This window comes from Melospiza melodia, unplaced genomic scaffold (assembly GCF_035770615.1).
Source record: "Melospiza melodia melodia isolate bMelMel2 unplaced genomic scaffold, bMelMel2.pri scaffold_37, whole genome shotgun sequence".
In the NCBI taxonomy this organism is placed as follows: domain Eukaryota; kingdom Metazoa; phylum Chordata; class Aves; order Passeriformes; family Passerellidae; genus Melospiza; species Melospiza melodia.
The window spans coordinates 6,457,662-6,483,297 of record NW_026948690.1 but is presented as its reverse complement, the minus strand read 5'-3'; the positions used below and the strand labels follow the sequence as shown (position 1 = coordinate 6,483,297).

The 25,636-nt window shown below is 55.4% G+C and overlaps 1 long non-coding RNA gene across 1 annotated transcript; it reads left to right on the top strand.

Annotated features, from left to right (window-relative positions):
* Nucleotides 1-386: 386 nt before the first annotated feature.
* On the top strand, nt 387-1,023 carry LOC134434502 (uncharacterized). The gene is made up of 3 exons (XR_010031865.1): nt 387-447; nt 766-830; nt 935-1,023. It is a non-coding gene; the product is annotated as an uncharacterized LOC134434502 (long non-coding RNA).
* The last annotated feature ends 24,613 nt before the right edge of the window (nt 1,024-25,636 follow it).

Genomic DNA, 25,636 nt, shown 5'->3' with positions numbered 1-25,636 from the left:
GGCCCCGGTCCCGGCCCCGGCTCCTCCCGGGGCCCACGGAGGACACACGCGGCGCGGCCGCTCCCGCCGCCTCCGCGGCGGCTTCCCCGGCCCGAGCTCCGCCGCTCGGCAGCGCGGCCGCCGGCCCCGAGCCTCCCGTGCCGCGTTCCGAAGATGGAACGCCTGGGCATGGCCGGCCCGGGGCGGGTGAGGGGCACTCGGGGGCCGTTGCTGGCCCCGGGCCGAGCGCTGACCGCCGCGTCCCGCCCGCAGGGACGGCGCAGGAGGCCCTGCAGGAGCGGCACCGGCTGGGCTCGCTGCTGGGGCGCGCTCCAGGCACAGCCATGGAGCAGAGACCCCCGAGAGTGCCCAAGCTGGCCTGGGTGGAGGAGGAGGAGGAAGAAGGCCCTGGAGCTGCCCCAGTAGAGGAGACTGAAGAGGTGGTGCCGTTCCAACCACCGCAGGAGGGTGAGGGGCAGAGCTGGGCTGCAGGGCTGGAGCCTGCAGCCAACTTGGCCCCATCCCATCCCATCCCATCCCATCCCATCCCATCCCATCCCATCCCATCCCATCCCATCCCATCCCATCCCATCCCATCCCATCCCATCCCCTGGGGAAATGCCCATGGACAGGACGGAAGAGGGGCCTGGCAGACACCCCGCAGTGGCCGTGCTCCATCCCCTGGAGCATCCCGGGGCTGTCCCTGCCTGGGGAGCGCAGGGCTGGGCTGTGCTCTCCGGCCTCTCCCGCAGCCCCTCAGCTCTGGCTGCGCTTGCTCTTTGCCAGATGCAGCCCTGGAGCGCACACAAGAGCAGGAGTCCAGCCGTGGCCGTTTCCGCTGTACAGGGCAGGTACCTGCAGCCCCCCCGACCTGGGCCTGCTGTCCCTGCTCAGCCCAGAACTGTGTGTGGAGCACTCCATGCAACATGCCCGGCTTCTTGCCCTTCTGCTACAGATGGCTGGCAAATTCATGAAGAGGATTCAAGAGGAAGAGACCAGCGTCATGGGCACTGTGGTCAGAGCATACCCTCCCATCTTCAAAACCAAGAGCAGTGCTGCCCTGCTGGATATGCTTGTGGAGGAGGGTCCTTCCAGTCCAAAGCAAGTAAGCAGCCTGTGGCCTGGCATCCATCCTCCCAGCAATTGCTTGGCCTCCTAAACCACGCTTGCTGCTCACTGTAAGCCTTGAGGCCATGGCAGTGTGGTGGCAAGGGAAGCACTTCTCTGGGGCAGCTGGGCACATGACTCCCTCTGGCAGCTTTCCAAGTCTCCTCTCCCTTCTCCAGGTGCCTGCCATTGTCAGGTACATCCACCAGTGGCTTGTGGCCAGTGAGTTTCCTGAGTACAACCTGCACAGGCCCCTTCTGGATCTGACAGAGGCACAGCCCGCTGATGTGGTGATGGCTCTCCTGCGTGTGGCCCCATCATGTGACAGGTACAGGGCCCATGTGCCCACAAGGCTCAGGGCTCAGCAGCCCATCACCCTGTACAGCCTGTCCCAGTGGTCTGACACACAGAGAATTCCAGGGTCCTCTGGCTCCCCCCTTTGCCAGCCCCCAGCATGCTGCCATAGTCCCTCCCTGCTTCTCAGGGGCCAGTCCCCACGGGCTGGGCTGCCTGTGTGCTGAGGGCCAGTGGGCAGAGGCAGAGCTGGCAGCCAGCTCAGTTCCCCACTGCAGCCCAGGCCATGGTGCTGTGTCTGAGACCCCCCTGAGACAGAGCTCTGACCCCACAGAGCTGCTTTGACCATGTGGAAGAGCATCATGTGCTCGCCCCGGACTGCAAAGCCAGTGCTGCTAATACTCCTGGATGTGCTGGGGAGCTGGCCAGAGCACAGCACGTGCACCTCTGATGGGGACAGAACGGGTGTCTTTGGCCTGACTGTGAGTTTCTGCAACTGGCCTTTGCTGGCCCTAAGGCCGGCCGCCTCTCCAGCAGCTCTCCCTCCTCCTTCCCCCACTGCATCTCCCTGCCTCTGGCGCTGGCCTGAAACCTGGCCCAGGGGCAGCTTCAGGCCCACCAGGCCCCGTGCTCCCCCTGCCAAGGTCTCTCCAGGCCTCTCCCTGCCACACTTGGGCCCTGCCACAGGGACACCTCGGCACTGAGTGCTGTCTCGGGGGGCTTTGTCCTTTGCAGGCAACTGTGGTGATGTGGAAGATCCTCCAGGTACCCTGTGTCCCACATGTAGTGAGGCTGTATTTCCCTCGCCTATTTGTGCATCTGCTCTTCCAAGTGTTCTTCAGCACAGAAGAGATGGCAGAGGAAGTGGATACCTTCTGGAAGGGATGCCAGGAAGAGCACGGCCTTGCCACCAGCCCCAACAGGTGCTCCATCCCACTCCTCCTGTCCCTGCCACGTCCCTGGGCAGGAGCCAGTGTTCCCAGCATGACCTGGGCTTTGCTGTGCACGCAGGTTTGCAGTGCAGACTCTGAAGTCCCTGCTCTGCCGAATGCAGCACGAGGATGTGGTGGTGTCAATGGAAGGCAAGCGTGGCTGGGACACGCTGCTGTGTGCAGACACCCACCACTATGCCGTGGGTCTGCTGGCCAGGTGAGACCCTCTTCTCCCCACTGCCTCTGACATTTGTGCTCTGTGCCCAGGGAGCACCACACGGTCCCCGAGGTCGTGGGCCAGAGGGCCTTGTCACTGAGGGATGGCCAAGCAGATTGGAAAAGGCTGGGAGAAGAGTGTGCCCACCAGGAGCTGCCTCCCAAATAGCCCAGGGCCCCTTGCAGGATGCTGGGGAAAGACCAGACCTGTGTGTGTAAGTCCTGGCAGAGGTTGGTCCCCCTGTCCCACAGTCTTGGTTACTTTATCTCCTGCCAGGAAGATGTGCTGTGTCTCCACTGCCTTGTGTTCCCGGATCGCTCGCTACCTGCTCCGGCTGCTCAGAACACAGGAGCCACGCTGGGAGCTGCCCGCCCTGGCGTTCCTTGTGGAGGTGAGCCTGATGGCCAGCGCTGCCTGGCTGAGCTGCCTCCCAGCTCTCTGCCCTCTCGGAGCCGCAGCTGCCTGGCACGGTGCCCGCCCTGTGCTGCTGCCTGGGCCCGGCCCTGTGCGGCTCCGGGCTCCTGACAGCCGGGTCCCTGTCACTGCCCTGTGCCTTTCAGGTCCTCAAGTGGCTGGACTTAAGTGAACGCGGCGTTAACAGAGTCCTGCAAATTTTGTCAAGGCAGCTGCAGAGTGAATGCAGGGAGAGGCATCGCCTGGCGCTCAGGGCCCTTCTCAAGCTCACTGATGATCCCTGCATGGTGAGAAGGGGTCAGCAGCTGAGGCTGAGCTGGGGAATGTGGTCACTTGGGCTTGGCAGGGCTTTGGGTGCTGGGGCAGCTGCTCCCAGCTCTCCTGCCTCCTGGTTCAGCTGCCCAAGTGCTTTAGGACAGGCCTTTGGCCTCCAGGCCCTGCGGCAGCAGGATGGCATTTCATAAACTTGTGTTCTGCACAGACCAAAAACATGCAGAGCCTGACTGAAAGTCTTGTGGAGCTCCTGTGGGATGGAGAGATAGTTATCATGACAGTCATGCTACTCAACTCTATCATCTTGGACAGTGACAGGCTGCTGCCTGGCCCCATCACACTGCAGCTCCTTGAGGCGCTGCTGCCACTCTTTGACCATGTAAGGCTCACTGCTCCCAGCCACAGCCACTGGGTGCTGCCCAGACACTTTATGCCCTGTGGATTTACAGGCTTGCGCCAAGCTGAGCTCCGTGCAGCCAATGCTGAGGTCTTTTTTCTTCCTTTCATACAGGACAATAGCCAGGTGCAGGTGATCTCCATACTGCTCTTCCAAACATTGGTGACTCATCCAGAGGAAAAGGCAAAAAAGGACCTGAAGACACCCCTGCGCAAGAGCCTGCTGCCACTGTTCTTCCACTGCCATGATGAGAATCAGCGTGTGGCAGAGGTGAGGACTCGTGGGCTGCTGCTGTCCCCCTGGCAGGGGACTCGGCTGCCTCCTGCCCTGTGCCTGCTGGACTGCAGCCTCCTCAAGGCCTTGGCACAGGGACGCGGGTGCTGTGTCCTGCACAGTGGAGCCATGTCCATGTCTCTACTGCTCTCCAGGCTTCTCAGGAAACGCTGCTTTGTGTGGCTGAGTTCCTGAAGAGGAGGGATCTTGAAAGACTGCTGAAGAACAAGAAGGTGTGGAAGTTCGCTGAGTTCCTGGTAAGGAGGGCCTGCAAGCCCCAGCCTCAGCCTGGAGAAGGCCCCTGAGGGAGGTGCTCTCAGGGGTGTGCGGGGCTGGCAGCTGTGCCCGCAGCTGCACCCAGAGGCCGTGCGGGCTGTTCTCCAGGCTCCCGTGGGCCTGAGTCGGGTGCCCATGGAGCCCCAGCCCGGCGGGGCTGTGGCGCGGCAACACGGTTCTGCGGGCAGCAGCCGGCCCTCTGCCCCCTGCCCTCGGGAGCCCTTGGCCAGCGGCTGCTGGCTGCGCCTCAGGGCTGTGCGGGCAGGGAAGGCCGGGGATGGGTGCAGGCAGCGCCCGGCCCAGGGGCTGAGCCCGCGCCAACCCTTCCCTCCTGTCGCTCTCTGCAGCTGGCAGAGGACAGGAGCCGAGTGGCCGAGCACCTGCGCCGGGCCCTGCGCTACCTGGAGAGCCCACAGGAGCCCCTGCGAGAGGCGGCCGTCAGGTTCATGGGTGAGCCACGTGCCCGAGCTGCCCCTCCCCTTCCCGGCTCGCCGCAGCTCGGCCCCAGCCCCGCCTGCTGCCCCGGCAGCGCCAGCCATGCCCTGGGGCGGCGTGGAGCCCCACCTGGCCTGGGCATTGCTGCTGCCGCCCTCTGGCAGCCGTGCCCTGGGGCGGCAGCGTGCGGCAAGGGCCCGGGCTGAGCCCTACCGGGCCAGCAGCCCGTGTGGCCACAGCGCCGGCAGCGCCGCTGGCAGGGAGCTGTGCCGCTGGGGCCGTGACAGGCTCTGTGTTCACAGGCATGGCCGGGCGGCGCCTGAGGGGGCAGCAGCAAGAGCTGCAGCTGATCTGCACTGGTGAGTGAGGGCAGCCGGCTGACAGCGGGGGCTGCTGGGGGGAGCTGCAAGCCCTGCCCCGGCTGCGGAGGGCTCTGCTCCCGTGGGCAGAGCACGCGGAGCTTTCAGGGCACGTGGGCCATTGGTGGCCAGCAGCTTCGGGCTGATCCCCTTGCTCCCTGCTCCCTCCTGGCTATGGCAAGAGCCAGCTGGGATGGCCCTTGCAAGGGGCTGTCCTGGTGTCCCCGCAGATCTGGCTCTGACCGTGCCTCTGTTCCTCTCTCTTGCAGCCCTGGAACGCCTGACGGAGGACAGGAGCATTGCCGTGTCACAGCTGGCACTTGAAACACTGCATGTCCTCCGGGCATTACAGCGTGGGCGATATTCCACCATCCAGAGGCTGCACGATCAGCTGCGCAGGGCATGGAGGACTCGGCCTCGCCTGCCAGGGCTTGGCTGCTGCACTGCCAGATGACTGAGGAGGAAAGCTGATCTGGGAGGCTGTCTTCGCTGGGGCAACCTGAGCCAGGGGTAATTTTCCTTTTCTTGAAGATTTTTCTTCCTTTCCATTTTTTATCTATATTGTAAATAAATAAATTCTAGAGTATATTATAATTACATATATTGCTATATATTATAGATTACTATAAATAATTTTAGAATGTGTTATGATACACAGACTGCCAGGAGCTTTTCTTTGCTGTTCAGGGTCTGCAGGGCAAGAGGCAGGAAAGGGGGAAAAGGGAGCTTGTGCTCAGCAGCACAGCAGGCTGAGGGGTCCTGAGGCCCTGAAGGGGGAGAAGGGTGCTTGTGCTCAGCCAGCTCCCCAGGCGTGCAGCGGGCAAGGGGAAATGGCCAGAAGCCCCTTGGCCTGTGGTGGTTCTGCTGAAGCCTTTGTGCTGCCCACAGAGTGGCTGGACAGGGCCCGGGGCTGCGGGGATCCCTGTGAGAGCGGTGCCCGGAGATGGCCACAAGCCCTGTGCCAGGAAGGAACCACCCTCTGTATCCTCCTGCCCGTGTGGTGCTGGCTCCCTTGCTGAGGGCTCCCAGGTGCCTCTGGATGGGGCTGCTCTGGAGCTGCTGTGGGGCTGCGGCGCTGCTGCCGGGCAGCTTGGCCGGGCTGGGGCAGCCCCTGAGGGGCTGGGGCGCTGGCAAGCCCTGCACAATGGGCTGTCAGAGGCCACAAGCAGCCCCCCGGCAGCCGCCTTGTTCCTGCCAGAGTTGACTTGCAAGAGGGATCCTGGGCACTCTGGAACTAACAGCATCAGTGTTGTTGGAAACCCAAATGCAGGGAAATCTCAGACCTTTGGTCTTGTCAGCAAAGCTTGGAATTAAACACAGGATTTGATCTGAGACCTTGGAAAGGGCTTCCAAACTTAGGTGCTAGAAGCGAGAACGAGGATTTCTAGTTTATTATAGCAGAGACACGGGGAAGAAAGTTTAGAGTTTTAGAGTCCAAGATCTAGAAAAACTAAAAGTAGTTACAATTGTAAACAAGAAGTTTAGGATGCAGTGCTGTGAGTTTGTGTGTCATAACATGATTGGCTAAGGAAGCTTACACTGTAGCATGAGTCCATAAGATGAAATATTGAAGTATCCTTGTTGGCCGTGTCTTCTTGGCCAAGAAATCCTTCAAAGCTCTTTTAACTACAAGTCTTGTGGCCTTGTGAGCCATGCGGTGGAGATGTGAGCCAAAGTCACCCTTCCTGTCTATGTAGAAGAGAAGAAAAAGCAATGGCATCATCTAAAAAACTCAGAGGTCCGCTTTCTAGCTCATTCCAAAGTCCTTCGACTCCCCCAAAGTAGGATTTAGCTACAAAGAGATGACAAGGACTACTCTTAGTGCTGGCTCTTTGACTCCAGAGCAGCTGCTTTAGAATCTTTCCCATAACCCTGTGCAGTTATGTGCCAGAAACGGATCATTGGAAGAAACTTTCCCAACTGACTTGCATGGACGTTTGCCTGAAGGGTATTTGAGGAGAAAGGCTCCCAGCAGAGGTCTGGGCTTTGGCCTAGCTGTGTCCCCTGCTGATTGTGAAGTGTGCCATCAGCTGCAGGGCTTTCTGGGCTAAAAATATCATCAAGACACTTGGACTTGCTCTTTTTGGCCTCTAAAAGCTGGACCCAATTTTGGGGCAATTTCGGAGACCTCATCTATGAGTGGATGGAGCACCTAGGATTTTCCCAATTGCTGGGAATGGTTCTCCAGGTCCCTGGAGTATCCAGGGCCCTGGTAAGTTCCTGCTCCACACATGCCTTGGCAATGAGAAGCAAAGGAACCCAGAGCTTTTTGTGCTGCCAGTGTCACTGCACCGGGGTCATGGGATGGGAACACGCAGCCCTTGTGCTGGAGCTGAGCTGCTCTGCCCAGCACTGGTGGCCGCCATCCAAGCTGGTTTGCTTGTCCTGGTTCCCTGACAGCTGGGGCCCTGGGCAGAGCCCTGAGAGCCTGGTGTCCCCCCAGAGAAGGAGAAGGAGCCCCTGGAGAAGCTGTACCGGGTGGGGATGCTGCTGCTGCTGCTGCTGCTGCTGGAGAGAGTGAGGATGACACCAAGGATGAGAAGCTCTTCCTCAGCCTGGCCACGGGAGGCTGAAGGTGATGGACTTTGATTCTGGCACCTTCTTCAAAGCTAAACTCCACAGGGAATTTGCAGATGAGTCCCCACCTGGGGAAATTCTGCCAGATTTGGGCATGGCCCAGCCTGGCTGGGAACCAAAGGCTCCCCCTTTGCTGGTGCAGATGCAACTCATTCTTCAGTGGCTGCCCAGCTGCTTTTGGCAGGGCTGGGAGGATGGGCTGGGGTCGGTACAAAATGGGAGTGGGCTCCTGGCCCTGCCAACAGCCCCCAGCACCCACCGTGACCCGGGCTGGGGCTGGGGCAGCCAGCCCGACACAAACAAAGCCCCATGGTGGGAGCAGAGGTGGGGCTCCAGAACCTGTGCACAGCTGCTTTGCTTTGCAGGCAAGGAAGGGCTGGGCTGCTCCACTGCCCTTGTTTGCTTTGGGATCACCGTGATTTTGGGCGGCAGTGCAGGGGGGAAGAGAGAAAGTGTGGGCTTCCCTCACCCAAGAGGGAGCCTTCCTCAAGGCTCTGACAGAGATAAGACTTTTTACTATTTTTCTTGTTTTCCCTTTTTGTCTCTAATCTCTTTTCAAGAATGTGTTGTTTATTTTTCCAGAGGAAATGTTCCAGGTGGTCCAGTGTGGATGGGGAAGTGCTGGGGAACAGCTGTGGCGTGGATGGGCCGTGCCCTTGGAGAAGGCTGGGGCCATGGTTTGGGAGCAGCTTTTCTTGCAGCCGTGGCTGGTGTGAGGTGGGTCCCTGTGTGCTTGGCAGGGTGGGATCAGAGCTTTTGGGAGCTGGCAGCGAGCACAGGAGCATCCTGCTCTGGGCAGCTGCTGAGGGCTGGATATGCCCTGGCTGGCTGCAGGCTGGGCACATGTCCTGCCCTCCTGCTCTGCTGCCAAAGGCAGCAGGGATGGGCAGCTCTGGGCACAGCTCTGGGAACAGCCAGCATGGCCTGGGCACCGCAGGCCTTGGCACAAGGGCACAGGAGCCCTCAGCTGACGGGCGGTTTCTGCTTTCTCTCCTTGCAGCCGGGCTCTGCGGGTGCTGAGGCTGCTCTGGGCTCTGCCAGGGCTCTGATGGGCTCAGCCCTGGGCCCAGCTGGGCTGGCTCTTCCCTCACATTGCTCTGACAGCTCTGCATCAGACGAGCCCAATGCGAGCACAGCGCCTGAGCTTTGTGCTTTGGCAGGTGAGTGAGACTCTGCTGCAGGCCCAGAGATTGCAGCTGGGGACACATATCCAACTGGCAAGGACCCAAACTCTCCACAGTCCCAGCTGAATTCCTGGATCTGTACAGGGTGTTTTGTGTGTCCCATTCTTCCTTCTTGATTGGCTGGAATTGTGCAATTGCACTTTCTTCCTCCTCTAGAACTGCCACGAGTGGGCCAAAGCTGGCAAGTTGGCCATGCTCCTGAGGCAGTGCAGTCTGGAGCTGGTGGATGGAGAATTGCCCTTCTGCACTGCCAAACAAGAGCAAAAAGCTGTAAGTGGGACTTTGTGTCTCTAAGAAATCCATGACAGTTTCAAAAGGAATGTGTAGCTCATTCCCAGGCTGAGAAGGAAGATCATCTTGGAAAGGATTTGTGCTTCGACACAGTTTCCATTCCCAGTCCTGCTTGGAGCTGGAATGGCACAAAGCAATTTCCTCTTTCTTCGACCACAATTTAAAATAACAATATTGGAAACAATCCCCAAAAACTTTTTATAATGATTGCTGAGGTAAGTAAGATGGATCCATGCCATCAGCACATTTACAAAATAAATAACTAAGTACTGTTTCAAAAGATCAGTTACCTCTTAAATCAAAGTTAGAGAAGATTTACCACTGCAGACTTGGGTTTTGTTGTTATCTTTCACATTTTATAAAGTTTTTTATTGCTTTTTATTTTTTTTCCTTTCAATAGAAAACATGTCCTACAAAAGGAATGTTCTTTGCTTCTGGTTCCTGTGTGGAGCAGCTCCCTTCCTGCTGGCTGAGCTGCTCAGGCAGAGCCCGGCAGCTCCTGGCCCTGCAGGGCTGAGGCTTTTCCCCGTTGCTGGGCACAGACTGATGGAGCAGCACTGCTGAACACGGGCACACAGAGGGACCAGCAGCAGCTGCCTTTGGCCACCTGAGGCTCCAAGGCCAAAACTCTGAGCAGCCAGGGCTGGAAGAGACTGGCAGGATCTGATCCCTGACTCTGGGCCAGGGCTGCACAAATGACCGCACGGCGGCGGCGGCGGCGGCAGCGGAGGCAGATGGAGCTGACTGTCAGCACAGCCCCTGCCCCTCTTCCCTCCCGTGTGCAGCGGTGTCACAGCAGCCTGAGGCACCTGGGAGCCCCCAGTGCCAGCAGGGACTGGAGTTGGCAGCCCTGGGCTCCTGGAGGCTGTGCAAGGAACGGAGCTGGGCACGCCCTGTGCATGGGGAGCTTCCAGATGGAAAAGGCTGCTGTGCCCAGGCAGCTGCAAGGGCACAGAAAGGAGGCTCTGGAGCACTGGATCTGTGCCAGTGCCACAGTCCTGGGCAGCAGCCAGCGAGCCCTGGGGGAACAGAGGGCACAGCACGAGGGACAGAACCAGGCAAGGGCAGATACTGGAGAGAGCCAGGCCTGGGAGCAGGAGCAGCTGCTCCATTACACTCTTGGAGAAAGCTCTTGGCTGGTTCAAAGCGCTGAAAGGCGTGAAGGGCAGAGAGGAGGCCACAGCAAACAATGCTCCTGCTTGCACAGCCTCCCCTCTCCGTGTCCCAGAAGGAATTGCATGGACTGTGTTCTTCTCTCTGAGTCTCGTTCAGCATGAGCAGCTCAGCACCAGGAGCTGAAGGAGCTGAAGCCTCAGGCCACAGGAGCTGGGCAAGAGGGAACTTTTGGAGCAAAGGAATGCTGCTAAAATAGACCCAGCTGAATGCAGTGGATATAATCATGGAATCACAGAATCCTTTCTGTTGGAAAAGCCCTCTGAGCTCACCCAGTGCAGCTGGTCACCCAGCAGTGCCAAGCCCAGCACTAAACCACGTCCCTGAAGTGCCAAGGCCTGGACACCAGCCCTGAGTGAGGCCTGGACAGCAGGCCCTGAGCCAAAGGTGGCCTCTGGATGAACCTTCCAAGCAAAGGTTATCTTTGTATCTGCTCCCTGATGAAATACGCATGGTCATTAACACTGTAATAGATGTAGCCACTCCTTAGTGAAACATGTATTGACCTTTGTGTATTTAGAAGCCTGACAAGGCCATGAAATCTGACATCTGACCTTATTGGAGGCTGTATGGTCAAAGTCACCTCCCTTGGTTCCTCCTTGAGCCCTGGCCAGGCTTTGGGAGGGACCCAAGAGGAGGATGAAAGCAGATGTTGCCACACTAGCAGTGCTGTCAGTTTGTTCATTCAGCACTGTCAGAACTGGGCCCTCTCCCAGCGGGGTTGGAGCCTCACCTGGGGCTGGAGGCACCTGCAGGAATTCCCAGTGCCCAGGAGTGGCTCTGCAGCCCTTGGCTGTGACAGCTTCCCCAGCTGCTGTGTGGGTCTGGGGGATGGTAAAGGCTGAGGGTAAATGCTGCTGGATCTTTCTTAATCACTGCAGGCAGTCTTTGGTGGGGATGGTTGGGTGCATTTCTGAGCTGCTCCTTTTGTGATTCTTTGCTTCCCTGAACTGCAGGAAATGACACTGATTCCTTCAGCTGGAGTCTGTGTCTTTGGTGCTGACTTTGGCCACTGGTAAAACAAAACTGGCACAGTCTGGCCAGATGCCAACAAAATGTCACTTGTTCAGTGTCAGTGTGAGGAATCAGTGCCATCAGAAATTCCCAGCTGGGAAGCCCTTCCCTGGAGTTCCCTGGCTCTGGAGTGGGCTGAGGTTGGAACCCCATGGGAGCAGTGGGGCAGTCGGGTAAAAGAAGCTGCACCCCTGGATGGCTTCAAATGCATCCAAAAATTGCATATGGAATAGGAAAAGACCTTGTGGGTTTGGGCAGACAAAGCTGAATTTGCTGAGAGCACATAGGAAACAGCACCTTCAGGAGGAGCAATTATTGTTGGAATGCTCCCACATGGAGCAACAAAAGAAGGTTTTAATCGAGCTCAGATGCTCTTGTGCAAGTGAAATATCAATATAATAAATAAGTATATACATATTTATAGGATAATACGACCTTCATGTTTATATTTATAGATTTTTATAGATATATTTCTATATCTGCGTATCTGTATCTATATTTCTATATCAATATGTACATGTAAAATAAGAATAATGTAAAATATTGACAATAATAATGTGAAATGCTGACAATATTAATTTGGTATCTTTGGCTGCTCAGGGATGTAACACTACCCTACAGAACAGGATTGGCCAGGACCCTAATATCAGTGGTCAACTTTGTGAGATTGTATACAACGGAAAAAGGAGAAAGAGATGAAATTGGCTATTTTTACAGGGTGTGCTGATACTGTGATGCAGAGTGCTTTGTCTCTTCCTGTGAAAAATACAGTGATTAGGCCTGCAGGGTTTTTCATGTACCAGACTATGCACAAGCTGCAGGATTTGGTTGAAAGGGTGAAGGGGTTGTTAAAAGAGCAGTTGGAAAAATGAGGAGATGGGAACCTTTGCCCATGGAGAACCCATGTCCATGATTTGCTCCATGCCCTTACAATGGCCCACTGGGGAAATGAAACCCCCTGGCTGTGCACGGCTGCCCCCAATTTGCAAATCCAGCCATGGGCAGTGAGACTTGGGCTGCCTGGGAAATTGTTCTGGCTGTGATGGCCCCTGGCAGGGCCAGCCCAGAGGCTGCAGGGCTGGGCCTTCATGCATTGGAATTAATGTGGAGAAATTCAAAGCAAATGAGAGCTGTCAATTCTGAAACAGGAATTCAGATTCCTCCAGGACACTTTGCGTTGGTAACTGCTCCCTTGGAGCTTGGCCTTGCAAAGTGTTCCTGTCAAGGCAGGAGGAATTGATGCAGAATATCCAGGAGAAATTGCAGTAATTCTGTAAACAATAATGAACAAGATTGGATTATTCAACCCCATGACAGCGTAGCACAAATATTGATCTTGCAATTTTAAGAACAATTGTGAAAACAGGAGATCCAGCTCCAGTCACCACTCTTTGGGGAGATAAAGGGTTTGGATGCAGCAGCCCTAATAATGGAGCCAGAGTGTGGGTCCGGAGGACAAAAGGCCCTCCCGAGGCAGCTGAAGGAGCAGCTCCTAGGAAAGACAACTCTGAGTCCTGAAACCTGGTCAGGAACAATGGGAATGTGTCCCTGCAGCCAGGGATTCTGTGTGAGAACAAGTAGATCTGACAGGATTTTGTTTTACACATCCTGCCAGACCAGATCTCCCTGTTTGCTCCAAGGGCCCCTTTGGAAACTGCTCTGATCCAAGGGGCTCCATGTGAAGGCTGCTGTGACACTGAGGGACTTGCACAGGAATTCCATCCAGGAGCCTGGGTGCCCCTCAGGGACTGGGACCCGGCCCCTTCCAGCCAGAGGGGAAAGGGCCCCCCAAGCCTTGTTAGCCACAGACAGCATGGTAAAGCTGAACAGCAAAGGGCCTGGGGGCATTATTCTGGAATTAAAAAGGTGCCAGCTCCATGGACAACAGAATTCTTGTTCCTAACTCAAATGAGATTGAGAAAAAAGAATGAGGAACTGTGTCACTAAAGTACTCCTGATGTCTGTAAGGTGTACCTTGATAGTCAGCCAGAATCGTTGTCTGCCACAAACACCTCCAGTGTTTCACCAAGGGATTGGTCATCAAAATGTAATGATGGCTTATGATGGATTGCTGAGCTTCTTTTGTAATTCTTTGCTAATGATGATGTGCTTTGCTGAGCTTATCCTTTTGTAAATCTCTGCAGCTATGCATGATATAAATGACACAATTCCTTAAGTTGGTGTCTGTGTTTTTGGTAGTGACCCCGGGCCCTGGTGAAACAGGGCCCCCTCTTGCCTAAGTGTTCCCTGGCAAGGCAAAAGCCCTCACTCCAAAATTCCCCCCTTCCTCCCTGTTCCCCCCTTCACACCCTGAGCATGATGTGCTGTGGTCTGGGCTATGCCCGGGGTCAGTTGGGGTCCCCTGTCCTGGCTGTGTCCCCTGCCCAGCTCCCCCACAGCCCCAGCCCCTCCCCAGCGTGGCTGACGAGGGGCAGGACAGGCCTTGGCTGTGCTGCAGCTCAGCAAGAACAAAACCATCTCTGCGTGCCCAGCCCTGTGCTCAGCACCCGGCCCAGCAGTGTCTCAGTGCCAGGGGCTGTGCCCTCAGTCCCTGCCAGGGGTTTCCATGGCAACTGCCAGGCCAGGTGACCCAGGTGTCCCCCCAGTGCCGGTTGCCATGGAAACAGTGCCCAGCCCGGCCCCTTTCTGTCTGGCTGACCTGGCCTTTGGCCCTGGCAGTGCCGGTGGCTGCTGGTTCCTGGTGCCTGAGCGGCCAGCGCGGCACAGGGCAGGTGGCCATGGCACAGCCCCCAGCAAGGGATCCCCTCTGGCTCCGGGCACTGACACCAGCCCTGAGCAAGGGCCAGGGCAGCTTCCCATGGCCACCAACCATCACAATGGGGCCGGGCATTGGTTGCTATGGCACCAAACCAAGGACCGGTCCCTGTGGCCGTTGCCATGGCACCTGGTGGCACCAACGAGTGTCACTGCAATTGTACCTGGAACAGCCCTGGCACCGCTTTGTCCCAGGTTGCCATGCAGCTGAGGGCAGCAACAGCTGGTGCTCTGCAAGGGCCCTGGGGCAGATGGGAAGGAGCAGCAGAGCAGGGGCTGATCCATCCCCAGTGCGCTGCACAGCCCAGGGCAGTGTCCCAGAGCGTCCCCATGGAGCTGCCAACAACATCCCCCCTCTGCAGCCCTGGCCTCTCCCCCAGCTCACACAGGTCCCCCATCCTTGCAGGCACAGACACAGCAGCACTGGCTCAGCAGCCCCTGTTCGCATTGCACACAGCAGGGGGAGCACCCCCATGCTGTTGGTGTGGGACATGAACCTGAGGGAGCACAAATGCCATCAGCTCTGGGGCCAGCAAGGGCTGGGGGATGGCAGGAAACCACCCAGGTTTGTCTTGGCCTCTGCACTCAGCCATAAAGTTTGTTCCCATCAGCTGGGGGTGCCCTGTGATGGCACTCAGGATGATCTGTTCCATAACCTTGCTGGGCACCCAGGTCAGGCTGACAGGCTGGAGTTCCCCAGATCCTCCTTCCAGCCCCTCTTGGGGATGGGCTCACACTGGCACCTCCAGTCCTCTGGGAACTCCCTGCTGAGCCAGCACTGATGGTAAATGATGGAGTGCAGCCTGGGGAGCTCATCTACAGCTCCCTCATTGCCCTAGGATGGATCCTGTCTGATCCCATTCACCTCTGAGCATCTGAGTGGCTCAGCAGGTCACCCACTGCTTCCTCCTGGATTCCAGGGGGGCTGTTCTGCTCCCTGTGCCCATCTACCAGCTCAGGAGAACACTTGTCCTGAGGATATCCTCCCCTAATATCGAAAATTGAAAAATACTAGGGGTAAAGTAGCTCATCCTTTTCCTTATCTTGTGTTAGTATATTCTCCTCTGCAACCAATAAGGAGTAGAGGTTCTCCTACTCCTCCTTTTTACTATTATTTTTTTATAAAAACATTTTTATTCTTTTTTCAGAACCCTTCAGGTTAAGTTTTAATAGAGTTTTCAACTCTCAGCTTTTCTTTCTGTATGACCCAGCAACATCCTTAAAGACTTCCTGAGTTGCTGGTCCTTTTTCCACCCCTGAGTCTCCAGAAAAGCTCCATGGGCAGCCAGGCCAGTCGTTTTCCTCACTAGCTCATCTTCTGCCGCACTGGCACAGGCTGCTTCTTCCCCCTTATGATTACTTTCTTGAAATGTGTCCATCCTTCCTGGATCCCTTTGTTGTTAAGGGCTGTTTCCCTTAAAGCAATCAGTACCTGGTTAGGTATTCCCCAAATCTGCAGCCTAAACAGGCCAAAGTCTGCCCTTCCTATTTCCAGTGCAGAAGTTTTGTTCCTGCCCCTCCCTCTTTCACAGAACATTGAACACTTCATTATTTCATGGTCACTTTGCCCCAGGCAGCCTCTGAGCCCCACATCTGCCACCAGCCCTTCTCTGTTTGTGAACAGCAGCAGACAGAGCTTTCCTTGGCAGTGGGAGTGCTACCAAAAATTTAGTAAAACAGAAAATTCCTTAACCCCAATGTAGCATTAAGAAGCAGCATTCTTTATTCAGCTGGATGCACGGGGGAGAGCTCCTCCAAAAGATGTGCATGCTGAGTACAGGAAAGTTTGTGTTTATATTCTGTATTTTGCATACATATTAATTGATTGTCCTGGACTAAAAATACATATGATAATCATTTCCCCAAAATCATTAATATATTTCCCCTCCCCTTTACCCATGCATTCTCCTGTCCTGGGATTCTACCTGGTGGTTCCTGGTGGTCGTGGACCCCAATGTTCCCGTGGGCCTGGCTGAGCTGGCAGGACACTGAGGCTGCTGAACTTCCAGTTCCCTTCTCACACAATGGGCACTGTGTGGTTTCCACAGGCCTGGGGTTGTGGAGAACAAGCTCCGGGTGTGAGCTCACCTGGTGAAGACAATTTATCATCTGGTACCATGTGGTCACAGAGTGGGCTATGACATCACAGAGTGGGTTAGGTGAGGTCATCGAGCAGCCATGGCATCATAGTCTGCCTTTGTGACATCAGAGATCCAGCTGTGACATCACAGGGCAGAGGTGTGACATCACAGTGCAGACTATGGCATCACAGACTCTGGTGTGACATCATAGACCAGCTGTGTGACATTGGAGAATGGGCTGTGACATCCCAGAGGGGCTGTGTGACATCCCAGAGGGGCTGTGTGACATCCCAGCAGGGCTGTGTCAGGTCACTGGGTTGGTCACTCTGCCCCAGCTCCCCCTCACAGTTTCTCCCAACAACTCCAATGCTGTTCATGCCCAGCAGGGTCCCGGGATCCCCCCGGCCCACCTGGAGCCACAGCCTCCACCAAAGGATGTTCCACAGGATCCACCCCAGAGCCTGACTGGGGACAAGGGACCAGGGCTGTGTGACCAGGACATCAAGGACGGGGATTATCCAGGTCACTGTGGCCTGGGTTGGGTTCCCCAGGGCAGGAAAGATGTCTGGCAGCTGGAGCAGGGTCTGGGAAGGGCCTCCAAGGTGGGGCTGGAGCCCTTGGGCTGTGAGCAGAGGCTGAGGGAGCTGGGCTGGTCCGGCCTGGAGCAGGGAAGGCTGAGGGGCTCCTCATGCCAGCCTGGCAGTGCCAGCCAGGAGGGGATGGAGAACACAGAGCCAGGCTCTTCACAGGGGGCTGGGGGGAGACAAAAGCCAATGGGTGGAAGGGGAAAGAGGGGAGATCAGCCAGGGCATGAGCAGATGAAATGAGTCAGGCTGATTTCAGCATTTCCTCAACACCAAGAGCAGCCTGACCTCCCTTCTCCATCCACCACTGATAGATTTGCAAATCAGGAATTGTTTGAGCTGTTCTGTCCTCAGTCCAGGACAAGAATCCTGATACAAGAAGTTAATTGTGTTTATATCTATCACAGAACCACACTAGTCAAAAATTAATTTTAGTATGCATATCAGTTGTTAACAGTGGACTCATTAGACATACTGGGACATTGCACATAGCTCAGGGAAGAGTTTGTATGTGTGTAATTGTTATTTTAATGGTGTAATTTTTATTAAGTTATATCCTGTTCAGCTGTGGTCTGTTGGCTAGGTCCAGTGTGGGCTGGAGGGAGCTCAGATTGGCACAAGGCTGCTCTGAGTGCCAGCCTTGGATGGGGAAAATGGTGGAGTGGGGGTAGGGACAGAGTCTGATTGATTGTCAGCCATGAAAGGTCCTGATTTTCATACCCAGTCAAACTGCATGAGGAGGTACTTGGATTCAATGTCAATTGGAGATTGCACATTTCAATGAATTACTAGTAAAAAAAAAAAATTACAGGACCTAAAAAAATATTTTCTTGCTGTTTTTTTAAATTCAGGGTATTCACATTGAATTGGCTTCTGAAATCTGACTAATTAACCACACATTTGATTTGAACGCTTAAATCAAATTATTCCCAGAAGCTTAGCTTGTTTAGCTGTTCTGAATGTTAATGAGCCCTGGGACACTGAATTCCTGCACTGAAGAGCTGAAGGCTGAACAAGCCTCTGGAGCAGGAAAATTCAGCAGCAGCCTCCAAGGTGCTCAGGATGTCAGCAGCCCCCACTGAGGCCATCCCTGCCCAGAGACCGTGGGGGAATGGGCAGACAAGGAGAGCGTCCCTGGGGCTGGGGCAGCACAACTCAGAGGCACCAGGGGCTCCAGCTGGGAAATGGAGTGTGGAATGTGGCTGGGAAAGCCCTGCCTGGGCTGGGCCAAGCAGGACACACAAGCCCTGACTTCCATCCAGGAGAAAAATCTGTCAAGGAGATATTTAAAAGGAATTACAATTGTTTCTGTATTCTGAATTGGACTTCCTGGAGAAATACCAACAAGAGATCCTCAGGAGCTCAAAACAGTCTTTACTGGTAACTTTGGAAAATCAGAGAATTTTTGGCAAAAGGTTTAATATGACATTCAATCAACAAAGAACACTTCTTAAAGCACTGACTTGACCCATTCAACTTCACAAACGCTAAGCTATTTGAATTTTACATTACTCAAATTTGCAAAAGGACCAAAATAGAAGAAAAGCACAGAAAGAGAGAGAGGCAAAAAGGATACAGAGGAGCATACACAGACGTACCAACTCCTGGATTCCAGTAGCGTTCAGATGGAAATTCCAAGAGGAGGCAGGGTCAAGATGAGTGCTTGCCTTGTGGTCAGCCTGCAATTCCCCTTGGTCTTCCTGGGCCCTTCCCCCAGGTGGGACTGTGGCTCATTTGGTCCCTCAGGAGCTGGGCTGGGGCTGCAGAGGTGGCTGTGGAGCATCGCCTGTGCTGTGCCAGGGACTGGCAGACACTGCTGGGCTGGGATAGAGGCTCTGGGGGAATTGGGGTCACAGGGCAGGGCAGGGCTGGAGCTGCCCCTTCCTCCCCTATTGGAATAAGATCCCAATATTACCAGGTAGATTGTGCCTGGGCTCCTCTGACCCCTGCTCCTGGGCCAAAGGCGGCAACTGTGGTGTTTCACCTCAGAGACACTTTTGGCTGGCTGGATGGTGCAGCTGAGCGCCAAAACAAGTCCAGGCTTGTGGAAACTCAGTTTGCCTCAGGTGCGAAGGCTTCAGGCTAAGGTGAGGAGGAAAAGGAGACAGATTCTGCTGGAGGGTTAATATCAAGAGTTTATTCCATGGTCACAGACGTCTGAATCTTAGGTAACAGCTCCAATAGAATCCCGACCGCACGGCCTGAGTGACTTTTTAAGCTCTGGGGGAAGGGGGAGGGGAGGGACAGGTGAGCCACCAACCAGGGGGGAGGGGCAGGGTCTCAGGCAACGATGACACCCAGACAGACCAATGACCTCTGGGCACAGGGGCATCTTTTGAACCTGACCAACCACACGATGGCCTTGCTGGAATGTTAAGACTGATTGACAGCCCAGCAGGGGGCAAGGGGGAAGGGGTAGGAGAAGAGAGATATTGCCACACCTGGGAAGGGGCTGGGAAGTTTAAAACAGGAAATTGCAACACACTGCAACACTCCCCACACATGAAATGTCTTGAGCCAAGAAACTCCTCCACTCTGTCACAATAGGGAATACTGGAGGTGAAATCCCAATTCTGGCCATGGGCACCTAGATAAGAAGGACAGTTCTTTTCCTTAGGAATGAAAGCCCCAGTTCTCAGTAAATTTGTGGTTTGATTGTTTGGATTCTGTTTGGTTTTGTTGTTGCTTTGTTTCCTTGTTGTGCCTGAAGTGTCCAATCAGGAGCAGAGTGACTCTTACCAAAGAACTTTGTGCTGCTGTCCCTTAATATTAAATCTGGCTTTTGCTGCTCCCTTGCTGGGGATTTTTTCAGCGCTCTCAAGGCCTCGTTGGTAACAGGGTGAAGGAGCCCTGGCCCAGGCTTTGGCACTGGGGGACACAGGGACGCTGCCGGGGGGTCCCTGTCCCCCTGTGCCACCCCCAGGGCCCTGGCCCCCCGTCCCCGTGTCAGGGACCCGGGGGGACAGGGGACCCCGCTGTGCACAAGAAAGGTTGGACTGCTCTGGGGGGAGCTGTGAGGAGGGCCGGGGCAGAGTGACCTCCCCAGGGACATCACACTGCCCCCGTGATGTCACACTGCCCCTGTGATGTCACAGTGCCCCTGTGATGTCACACATCCCCTGTGATGTCACACTGGCCCTGTGATGTCACACAGATCCCTGTGATGTTACACATCCCCTGTGATGTCACACTGCCCCTGTGATGTTCCAGAGCCAACTCTGAGACGCCACGCTATGATGTGATACAGCTGCTCTGTGATGTCACAGAAGTCTCTGTGATGTCAGAAAGTCACTCTATGATTTCACAATCTCTACTGTGATGTCACAGCCTGCTCTGTGATGTTACACAGCCACCCAGTGCTGTCACAGCCCACTCCCTGATGTCATAGAGCCACCTTCTATGATGGCAGGATCTGCTCTATGGCCTCACACCCTACTCTATGATGTCACTGCCAGCTCTGTGATGTAACAACCCCCCTCAGTGATGTCACAAAACCCTCTCTGTGATGTCATACTGACACTCTGTAAGGTCACAGCACATACTTTGACCTCACTGCCAGCTCTATGACGTCATGCAGCCATGCCATGATCTCACAGCCTGTTCTGTGTTGTCACAAAGTCCCCTCTATGACGCTGTAGCTGCTCAGTGACCTCACACAACAAACTCTGTGATGTCACAGCCCAATCTGTGACCTCACACAGCCCGCTCTGTGCTGTCACACAGCCCCTTGCTGACATCACAACTGCTCTGTGGCTCTGTGACACCGCCACAGAGGTGCTGCTGTGACACAGCCCCCTCTGGGCCATCCCACAGCCCCTGCCAGTGCTGAGCCCCTGTGAGCTCTGTCTGTTCCCTGCTGGTGTCCCTGAGGGGCCCTGGCAGTGCCCCAGCCCTGCTGGGCTGTGCACAGGAGCTGCTCCTGCCCAGAGCTGTCTCTCTGCAGCGCTGCCCTTGCCAGGAGCTGCCTCTGGGCCAGGAGCCCGGCCCAGCTCAGCAGCACAGACACAGCACAGGGACTTTAATGACCCTCTGGGGCTTTGGTGCTCTTTGCATCAGACTCAGTCCCTAAGAGTGTGCTCAAAAAACCTTCTCAGGGACTCAAAAAGAGGGTGAAACACTGAAGTTTCTCATATTTTAAATAGATCCATCAGAGGGACGGGACTGAAAAAGTGTCCCCAGGTTCCAGGTAGAGCAGAACACTGGTGGCAGTGATGACAGCTGGGGACAAGCGAGGGAAAGGTGTTTCTGCTGCTGAGCAAACCTTCGCCTCTGTCCCTGCAGGCTGTCGGCATTCCCCGGCTGCCCCACCTGGCTGGGCCCTTCCTTTGCTGACAGCTCTGCCTCCTGCCTGCCTCTGCCTGCCCACACAAAGCCTTGGGCTGCTCCAGGCTCCTGCTGGGGACGTGCTGCACCACAGCCCTGCTCTGACAGGGAAATTCCTTTCTGCTGGTGTTCAGTCTGGACCTCCCAAGCTGCACTTGGTGCTATTAGGTCTTCTTCAGGTTTATTCCTACTATGAAGAAAAGCTCCAGCCTTTCTGAAACCACCCATCCACCCCTCCCAGGCTATTCCCTTTCAGTCCTCAGTCTCTACACCACTGACCACAGAGGCCGCAGACTCTCCCTGCTGGTTTTGTGATGAGGCCTCCAAACCCCATTCTGGGAGATTTTTGAGTCCTCTCCAAGGTCTGTGAAAAGGGAAAAATAGCATTCGAAGTTATTTTCTCCTAAATCCTACCGTGACAGAAAATGGGTCAGTATCTTTAAACTGAATGGGGACAAAATAACATTTGTTAGAAGGAGGAAATATTTTACAATTAAGAAAGTGGCAGGAAACTGCAGCTGTTTTTCCAGAGAAGTGGCTTCCCCATCCCTGGAATTGTCCAAGAGCAGGAGATTTGTGTAGCCTTGCCCATTGAAACCCTCTCATCCCCAGTGACAGAATTCCTGCATTGTGGGTTCTCTGATGTGCTGGGTGCCCTCACAAGGCTTCTGGCCAGAATGTCTGCTGAGGGCAGCCAGGCTGCTGCAGGGGCAGTGACCTCACAGCCATCACCATGGCAGCCCTGTCCCCTGGGCCTGGCTCTGCCCTTTCCTCTGCCCCTGCCTTGGCTCTGCTGGCATGAAGAGTTTTGTCATTAATATCTTGTCCCCAGGGTGCTGGGGCGAGTGGCTTCCCAGTCAGGCTCCTGGGGCAGAAGTGGCTTTTCAGAGCCCAGCCAGGAATGAGCCCTGAGGCAGCAGCTCTGCAGTGGCGGCCACCAGGCCGGGCTGCCAAGGGAGGCTTCTGGCCATGGCCTGCAAGCAGCTGCTGCTGCCAAGGTGCCTTTGGTGCCTCAGGCTCTCCCTGGCACAGCTCCCAGCATGGCACTCTGCCCTTGTGCCCGAGCCCTTCCCTGTGCTGGGGCTGGCCTGGGGCTTTTCCTGCAGCGGGACCTGCCCTGCTGATGGCACAGGAAAGGCAGTTCCTGCTGGAGCAGGAGGCTCTGCCTGCAATGGGCTCCAACAACTCCAGCAAGGTCCTGTTTGCAAAGCCCCCAGTAAGCAATGAAGGAGGGGAGTCACACTGCTTTTGGGGTGAATAATGCTGAAACCAGCCTGACTCCTCCATCCCAAAGTTCAACATCCTCAGAGAGAGCTGAAGCTGTGGCAGAGCTGGAAAAATCCCCAGAGAAAGGAACAACCAAGTGACACCACTGAGAGCTTCTGCAGAGCTGCTGAGCTGGCCCAACCTTGGTGCATCTGACTGACAGGGCAGCACCTCAGACTAGAAAAGCCCCATCCCAAATTTTAATGGCAACATCTCCTGACATTTCCCTTCTTGGGGGGTGTGGAAATTCCTCCCTGAAGTGGGGACACCCCTCAAGGTCACTGCTCCAGCCTGAGTCGAAGGGATTTGCCCAGTCATTGGTCTGCAGGAGTAACATATATCTCTGCATAATTACAGATTTTGCATTAATGCAGTTCCTTTGAAATAATTTCTTCGTGCTCTATATAATATATTATACTTCTCTTACATCCCGGTTAAATATTTGTGATTTAGGCAATTTTCTCTAATCATTACCAGGATATATCATACATATTTATATAAAACTATCTGGTTTGCCATCCCTAATCCTGTGGGACAAATTCTACAAAGATTTAATTCCAATTTTATAATTCTTTACACACAAACTCTTTAAAAGTCTGGAACTCGGATTGGAAACTGCTGCTCCAAGGCTACTCTCAGAGAAGGCATTGAGAAAGCCTGGAGGTACTTGGGAGTATCTGTGGGTTTGTGGGGGCTATTGGGGCTCCTTTCTGCACCTTGTGACTCAAGAGGAGCTTCTCAAATAAACATTGCCTGAATCTCCCACTCGGCCCATGACAGGAACCCCTGTGAGTGTCTGGGACATCCCGGCTCTTTGGCAGCCTGGGGACTCCTGGGATGTCACCGTGGAGCCCCTGTGAGTGCCTGTGACAGATCAGTGCCTGTGCAGCCCAAGGTCCCCTGGGATGTCACTATGGAATGGCTGAGACTGCCTCTGACCACAGGGCTCTTTACCATCCCCAGAAAGCCCTGGGAAGTCTCCATGGAGCCCCTGTCTGTGCCTGTGACATTCCAGCTCTGGAACAGCCTGGAGACTCTTGGAAGGTCCCCAAGGAACCCCTCTGAGGGCCTGTGACAAATCTGATCCTAAGCAGGAAACGATCACCAGCCCCCTGTTGCTATGGTCAGTTTCCATGGCAACCATCCCCAGCCCCCTGTTGCTATGGTCAGTTTCCATGGCAACCATCACCAGACCCCTCTTGCTATGGGATGTTTCCGTGGCAACCATCACCAGACCCCTGTTGCTATGGTCAGTTTCCATGGCAACCATCACCAGACCCCTGTTGCTATGGGATGTGTCCGTGGCAACCATCAGCAGCCCCCTGTTGCTATGCACAGTTTCCATGGCAACCATCACCAGCCCTCTGTTGCTATGTTCAGTTTCCATGGCAACCATCACCAGCCCCCTGTTGCTATGCTCAGTCCCTTGGCAGCTCCATGGAGACCCCATGCCAGGGGTGGTTGCCATGGACACCAGCTCAGGCCTGCAGCCACAGCCCGTTGCCATGGCAACCATTGTCAGCCCCATCCCCAGGCTCATGGGATCCCAGAACCACAGAATTGGCTGAGCTGGGAGGGACCCATCAGGATCCTCCAGTCCAACTGCTGGCCCTGCACAGGACACCCCAACAATGCCAGCCTGGGCCTGAGAGCGCTGTCCAAACGCTGCTGCAGCTCAGAGAGCCCTGGAGCTGGGACCCTTCCCTGGGGAGCCTGGGCAGGGCCCCAGCAGCCTCTGGGCAAAAACCTTTTCCTGACACCCAACCGGAGCCTGCCCCGTCTCAGCTGCAGCCGTTCCCTCCACTCCTGTCCCTGGGCACCAGAGGGAAGAGGTTCCCACAGCCCCAGCCAGGGACCCGCTCCCAAGGCTGTTGCCATGGCCACCAGGGCTGGCACCAGCTGGGATGCTCGGTTTCCCGGGGCCGGTGTGCCGGAATGGGATTCCCCAATTTCCTGCCCCCGCTAAAACCGCGCTGCCCTCACTGCCCTCCCGCCTCCCATGGAAAGCACAAAAGGCAAAGATCCCGGGCTGGGATAAGAACAATTTGTTAGGAACAGGAACAAGTTAAGGGACAAACAGAACTGAAACAATATTGATTACAGAAGGGATAAATGAAACAGTTTCCTGGGAAAACTAAAACACAACTCACTGGGTCTTCCTGGCCACAATTTCCCCTGTTTGGAAAGGACACCCTTCTTCTCAGGGAGAGAGAGAGAGAGAGTGTCCCTTTTCTGCACCTGGAAATTCTCTGAGGTGGGAGTGAATGTAATAACACAGCCATGGCAAGACCCTCATGTTTTTCAATGCCACATCATGACACTGGTAGGGGCAGGGAAAGGGACTGGTGTCTTCCCAGCATGGATCACGGGGAACATGGATCACCAGGGTTCTTCCCAATGTGGGTTCTCCCATGGGGGATGAAGCTGGAGTGGTGCATGAAGCTGTTCCTGCATTTGTGGCATTTGCAGGGATCCCTTACTGGTGGCTCCGTTGGTGACTGGTCAAGTGAGAGCTGGTGGTGAAGCTCTTCCCACACTGGGGACACTCGTAGGGCCTCTCCCCAGTGTGGATGCGCTGGTGGATGATGAGGGTGAAATTGTGCTTGAAGCCCTTCCCACACTCAGGGCAGAGGAAGGGCCTCTCCTCAGTGTGAATCCGCTGGTGCTGGAGGAGATTGGAGCTGCTCTGAAACCTCTTCTGACACTGGGGACACTCGTAGGGCTTCTCCCAAGTGTGGATGCGTTGGTGGGTCACAAGGTTGGATCTGTAGCTGAAGCCCTTCCCACATTCCCCACACTTGTAGGGCCATTCCCCGGTGTGGATCCTCTGGTGCCTGATCAGGTGGGAGCTCCGCCTAAAGCTCTTCCCACACTCCAAGCACTTGTGGGGCTTCTCCCCATCATGAAGCTGCTCATGGACCACCAGCTCTGAACTCTGGCTGTAGCTCTGCCCACCTTCCTGGCTCAGGGTGGCTCTTTCTTCTTCAGAGCACCCTGGGCTTGGTTTGGAGCCCCTCCTCCTCATGGGGGATGTCTGAGGTTTTTCTTCCCTGTTGGATTCCTGTGCGTTAGAATCACTCAAAGCGGCCTCTTTCACAAGGTTCTGCCATGCAGAGTTTTCCTCCCTGGTCTCCATCCTCAGTTCCTTCCCTGGGGAAGGAAGGACAAGGACAGGATGGGATTTGCCTCCATGCCAGAGGGAAGGGGAAGAAGATTCCCCCAGTGCATCCCCGGCAGGATGGCGTTGGCAGCAGGGTTGTCCTGCAGCTGAGGCCTGTGCTGGGCTGGGAGATGGAGCAGGAGAGAGAGGGAAATAGGAACTGACTTCCTCCTCACCTATCTGGGTGTCCCGGGGATCCTTCCTCTTCCTCACAGCCTCCTTCTCCATCCAATCAAGGTTTGGGAATTGGAA